Below are 6,620 nucleotides of genomic sequence, written 5' to 3'. Positions count from 1 at the left end.
GCCTTTGAAAGTGATGGGACCATGGAGATGGGAGTTAGAGGAGACAACTACACCCTTACCTGCCAAATACAAGAAATGCCAGTTTCCATCAAGCAATGTCCAATAAGAATCAATTCCCGATTTGAGAAAATTATGCAAGATACTCCCTGGGAATTGTCAATTGTGTGAAATTCCCTGGAAACTAGGTTCTGTGAGACCTTGTGTTGTTGGAGGTATTTGTGATGTGCACATGTGATCTCGAGTGAGTGGCAGCAAAGATTATCTATGTGTTGCAACACTGGGTTGAGATTTGTGCAAGCACCGCTGTGTAAAAAGAATGAGTACTCTATTTAGTTTTTCAAGAGTGCTGAATGAAAAGATTTTAAAGAGAAACTGAGAACTGTCTTGTGTAGATGGATTATTGTTGTTTCAAATGGGGGGACTCGTTGTTCAAGTACTTGGGAGAAGATAGGAATGTGGAATACAATGATGTGTAAAAAGAGAGCTTTGTGTCCTGAACTTTGGCACGGAAAAATATATATAAAAAGTAAGACTGCCTGGAAAGTTGGCAGGTGATTTGGCTATTTTGACCTTGTATGTGTGCCTAAATGATACGGGACTGAGTTTGAAATTCTGCATATTGCATTGATGAAATGAAGGCTGGGAACGAGAGACACTCAGACATGTTGAGTTGAAAAGTAAATATAGAATGTTAATTGTGGGAAATGAATTTATGTTCGAAATGTGTCTTTTTGATATTTAGCAACACACCCCTAATGCTGCAATTTGAAAAGCTGTGTTCTTAAAATGTAAGAAGAATGTGTATTATGACAAAATGGGTGATCTTTAAAAGTTTGATGTTTTCAATAATTGTTTTGAATTTTTATGTTTATGCAGAAGCTGACCTCGGGAAGCTTGTTTGTGTGGGTTCGTGTGTGTGTGTGTGAACGAGGTTTCTCTCTCTGTGTGTGAATGTGTAAAAGGCCTAACCACTAACCACTAACCAGCCTATCCTTTGCAGATTGAATGTGTGTGAATTTGGAGAATGAATATTATGCGATGTGACATTTTCAGAAATGGTTAAAATCCTGATTTGTTCTGTGTCTATGGGGAAAAAATGAGTCTTGCATTATAAATATGTATCTTTTGAAAACATGAAAATTTGCCCGCATGGGCTGTATAAATAACTGTATGGGAAAAAGAGAGCAAAAACCTGATGTCAAGGGTTGTGTCAAGGGTTGGGACTGGCCAAAAGAGTTTTTCAAGCACTGAAAGAGGCCAGGGCATGTCAAAATGACAATTTGAAGACTGATAGAAACTCATTGTCTGTGTTAAAAAGGTTTAAAAGCAGGCTGTTTAAAAACTGTTAAAAACTGATGTTTTACAATGCCCTGAATGTACAGTATGTTATGGAGATAAGAACTTAGATTGGTACCAGCCAGGATGAGATCAAATGGAATGGATTGACTGTGTTTTAAGAGTGCATTTTTAAAACTGAAGTTCTAACTTTATTTTTGCTCAAGAACATGAAAATAATTCTTATGTTTAAGGCAACTGTATGTCATGAGAGAGTGAAATCATGTGCCGGAGTTTTAAAATGTTTTTTTTAAGAGTCGTTTTAAAATGGATGCTATGTGGAGGGCTCCTGCTTTACAGAGCCAGAAGAGAGATAACTGGAAAAGAACATGGTGTTCTCTTGCCATTCTCTGGCAGAAGAGAGAACAATGGTTATGAGTGGTACATTTTAAAGGTATCTAATACCGTTTTGGATTTTTTTGCGTTCAAATTTATGAATGCTTACCAGAGCTCCTTGTAGCTTTCTGGTTCGAAGGGGAAAATGCTTCATTTTGCCCTCCCTTCTCTATGGACTGCTGTTGGACGTTAACTCCTTGCAGGTTGGGACATTTTAAGGCTTGTGCTGAAAGGGGAAAGTTACATCTGTGTGTGGACAAAGTTTAAAGTTTGGGTTATTATAAGTTTTTCAGGCTGAATGGCCATGCTCCAGAAGCATTCTTTCCTGATTTTTTTTTTTTGCCTGCATCTATGGCAGGTATCCTCAAGGTGCCCCGGTGGCACAGTGGGTTAAGCCCCTGTGCCAGCAGGACTGAAGACCAACAGGTTGCAGGTTCGAGTCCGGGGAGAGGCGGATGGGCTCCCTCTGTCAACACCAGCTCCCCATTGCGGGGACGTGGGGGAGGCCTCCCACAGGGATGATAAAAACATCAAATCATCCGGCCGTCCCCTGGGCAACGACCTTGCAGACAGCCAATTCTCTCACACCAGAAGCGACTTGCAGTTTCTCAAGTCGTTCCTGACAAAAGTTTTTATTTTGTTTCCCAGCAACCTTTCTTGGAAAGAGGCACAGGATTTGTGTCTAAAATTGTTTTGTGCCAGAAAGTTTTTGATTAGAGAGTCTGATTTTGTCCCAGAACAACAGCTAAATAGAGGTTGTGGGATTTATAAATGCATTTTCTTTTGAAGGAGAATCCAACCCCTCCTTCCCTATCCTCTGTTGTCATTGGAGGATGGCCTTTTCTTCAGATGGCTATGGAATGACTATAGTGCTTTTATGTTAGAAATAAGTGAAAACTACAACATGGTCACAGCAGAGAACATGTCTTAAGTTGAAAAAAAAAAAAACTTGCCTTTTTAAAAGTCAAGCCGCAGCTTGCGTATAGATAGATTGAGGCATTGGTTGATGGACAGAACTCTTTACATTGTTTTTTGTTTGATATTTAGTTCAAAAGAAACCTTATAATTGATTTTGACAGCAGAATTGATTTTTTTATGTGGATACAATAACGTTGGAGTTATAGTTCTTAGCCCAAAGTGACTAACTTCACAGCTTTTCTTCAAACATAGGGCAAAGTACCTCTACAAATTTTGCTACTTTGGCCCAAATTCCTCTACAAAGTTACTGAAAGAGGTAATTCTGGAACGGGACATTACAACAGGTAGATAGGGCAGCTTGCCCAGAGATTTTTGCCAGATTTAAGAGACAATGCCTAGCAAAAGGCCCCAGAGATTTTTGCCAAATTTGAGAGACATTGCCAGTTAACAGCTCAAGAGACATTTTTACAGTTTACTGTTTTGATTAAGTTGGAAAAGCAGGTCGCAGATGGAATGGGCAACCGAGAGTGCCAGTATACATTGCTAAAGGATTGCCTACAGCAGATGGATGGAGGAACTATGAGATAAATCGTGGAGAGGAACCGTGAGATGAATCGTGGGGAAAACCGTGGAGAATTGTTTAAAAAGGATGGAGATTGGTCGAGAGGACTTCAGAGTGGGAGATCGTAGAGGCCCGCCAATGGATGTAGAAGCGAAGGATGTTGATGGAGCTGGCCAAAAAGACTTCAACAGATGGGTAATCAATATCCCCCTCCCCCTGTCCTCTCACTATCTTTCTGCTTATCTCTTTCAGCTCCTGAGCTCCTGTATGGGACCCAATTCCTAAAATTGGATGAGACTCTGTTCCTAAATTGGATATCCGAAAGGCACCACTGCCATCCTGGAAAGCCAAGCCTACCCGAACCACCACCAACTGGGTAGAGCGAGACTGCTAGCCTGGAAAGCCTAATGGGAGTCCAAAACACAGGAACCAAGCCCACCCAAATCAGGAGTGCAAAATGCAGGAGCCAAACCACCACCAACTGGGTAGGATGAGCTAAAGACTTGTGAGATATGAAGATTTTATTTTACAGACTTTCCTGGATACAGACTTTCTTTACACAGAGACTGACTTTAGAGACTAGATACTTTGCTAGATACGGAGACTTTTGGGACTTAGAGACTTTCTTCATTTTACCTGGAATTTAGTAGACTCATTTCTTCAATCAAGAAGGGGAACACACCCCCAATTTGACTCAGATTGCTTTTGTATGCCAGAGACTGAAAGGACATGAAAGTTGGATACAGATGTGTGCGGCCATGTTTGGGCCTGATGAGGACTGGATTTGATACATATGTGCATGGCCACATTTGGGCCTCTGGCAGCAAGAACTGGACTTGATCAAAATTTTACTGAAGACTATATCCTTTCTTAAATTGATTGATTTCTGTTGCTGAATTGTTAAAGTGGTTATTGTTACCGTTTAGTTTTGATTGCTAGCTTGATAAGCTTTTATTTGTTTGTGCTATTTCAGCCAAGTGTTTAGAATTATGTTTTGGAAAGAGACAGAGATGATGTCATTGACAGCCTGATGCCACCCCCATTACAGCAGGATGGGAGAAGGACACACTCCACCAGTTGGTAAATGCCATTGCAGAAAAATTAGAAGCACGGGACTGTTGGGTATGTTACTTCCAATCAGCCCGCTTTCCAAACACCACACAACAGACAACTGATTATACAGATGACCCCAGTTAATTCATTTTGAAGAAGGGGAGGTCTTCATCCCCCTTGACCCCTTTGTACACCTTTGTGCACCACTTAGCTCAGCCCAAACATCACTTACAAAGACATCTTACCATGCCCCATGTCCAATTGGGACAATACCCTAGATGCGACACCACTGTACTCCTGTCAGATATGCAGGACACAGACATATACAACCAAACAAACTTTGACATGTGCAGACGATTCCGCATTACATTGCAACATGCATACAAAGTCGCTGGCAAGATTGGCCAGGACACTATTGTATTTGCAGAAGTTGGGCAGAAAGGAAAGATACTGCCCCAGTCTGGAATGGCACATGTACAACTGAAATCCCTGATTCCTGCGAGATTGAGATTCTTTGATATACAACAGCCACTTGGGGCATGAGACAAAACAATATGGATGGGCCAGAGTTTAAAGGAGCACACAGCGACACAACACTGACAATACAACATACTTGACAGAACTGGCAAACTACACAATAAAAGGATTGGAATCCCTCCAAATAAGACACCTGAATGCAACACAGAATTGGCAGTAGACCACCTGTTCAGAGAAGGAGGTCTATGCAGTTTGTTGCAAAATGAGAATGTTTCCAAGATACACCAAATAGTCAACACAATCAGTTTCACATACACTGAAGACTCAGATTGGCAGGGGTGGCTCACATCATGGGTGCTTGACTTGCAATGGTTAAAAGATTTAGTTATGTATGAAATTGCAATTATCATGATGTTGTTGATATTTTTGTGTTGCTTCACTTTGATAACATGTGCTTGTAGAGTTACGCTGCCCTCAGCCTTGGCCCCTAAAAAGACGGAACAGATAGAACTCTTGGATGTCAACCCAGTTAGGATGACAACAGAATATACATCCTTAGGGTGAAAAAAAAAAAAACATCCCAAGTGGACACAAATGATTGGTCAAAAATAAGGGGTCATTGTGCAGCAATAAGATTAACTGCTTCTTTGCTCTGCTTTTGTAAAACCTGCTTGATTTGCTTCGCTGAAAAGATTTCATCTCAGCAAAAGAGAAAAAGTGTGAAATGGAGGGGACGTGGTTTTAAAAAGCGAATTTTCATATATTTCCCCTATGCCCATATGTCATGATTTACTGCCATATTGGCCTATTTCTGCAGTAGGCCTTTGTTCACAGAAAATGCTGATTGTTTGAGAAATCAGTGCTCCAAAGAAGAAGTTACTATTCAAAGGTAACAACATATCCGGACAAAACCAGCTAGCTGTTTGCTAGATAGAACCCCCAAGTTTCCCAGTCGCTCTGAAGCCATGTTTGCAACAGACTAACAGATAAGATACAGTCATGGTCAGAGAACAATGAACCATAGTTATGTTATAGTTGTGCCATTGTTAGGATCCCACGTGTGCTATAATGTCAATCAAAATCATAAACAACTAATGAACAACTGCATAGCTAGCTTAGACCAATGAAATGATTTGTCTTTGGGAACCAATGAGATGATTGATTTCTATGTACCAATCAAACTGTTTTAATGAAAGTCATAAATAATCAATGCAACCAACTTTAGGTTGGACAAACCCCTTTATTGCATACCCATATGCATGTTTGTCACTATTGCTTCAGCTGCGCAATAAATAGCATTTTGCAGTTTTAAAGATTCAACTTTCGTGGTGTCCTTCCTCGCCCTCCTTGGGAAGGGGCAATCTGCTCTTGGATTTTGGATTTGTGGATTATCTTTTTGGTTTTTGCCGCTAGACGTGCCTGTGAGGCACAATCACACTCACACACATATCACACACTCCACTGGATGGCCATCTGTCAAGAGTGTGTGTGTGTGTATATATGTATGTGTATATATATATATATATATATATATATATACACACACACACACACATCACACACTCCACTGGATGGCCATCTGTCAGGAGTGCTTTGATTGTGCTTTTCCTGCATGGCAAGGGGTTGGACTAGATGGTCCCTGTGGTCTCTTCCAACTCTAAGAATCAAGCGGGGAAACTCCGCCCACTGCTCGTCCTCAACCAATAGAAAACTTCCGCTGAGTTCGGGCGCCCCCTAGAGGCAGTCTATGTGAGCAGCCTCTTCCTCCGCTAGGGGAGGAGAGAGAGGAAGAATGACCAAAGCCGGCGCCGGAGTGGAAAAAAGTTGCGCCTGCGCAATGCGGCCTGGCCACTGCCATGGCGAGTAAGATTATTGTCACATAGAAGCTGCGCCTGCGCAGTTGGATTTGTTTCTTTCGAGAGGAGGGGGTTGCCATAGC

The sequence above is a fragment of the Anolis sagrei genome, chromosome 1 (genome assembly GCF_037176765.1).
Source record: "Anolis sagrei isolate rAnoSag1 chromosome 1, rAnoSag1.mat, whole genome shotgun sequence".
NCBI classification, from domain to species: domain Eukaryota; kingdom Metazoa; phylum Chordata; class Lepidosauria; order Squamata; family Dactyloidae; genus Anolis; species Anolis sagrei.
Note: the sequence above shows the minus strand (reverse complement) of the source record.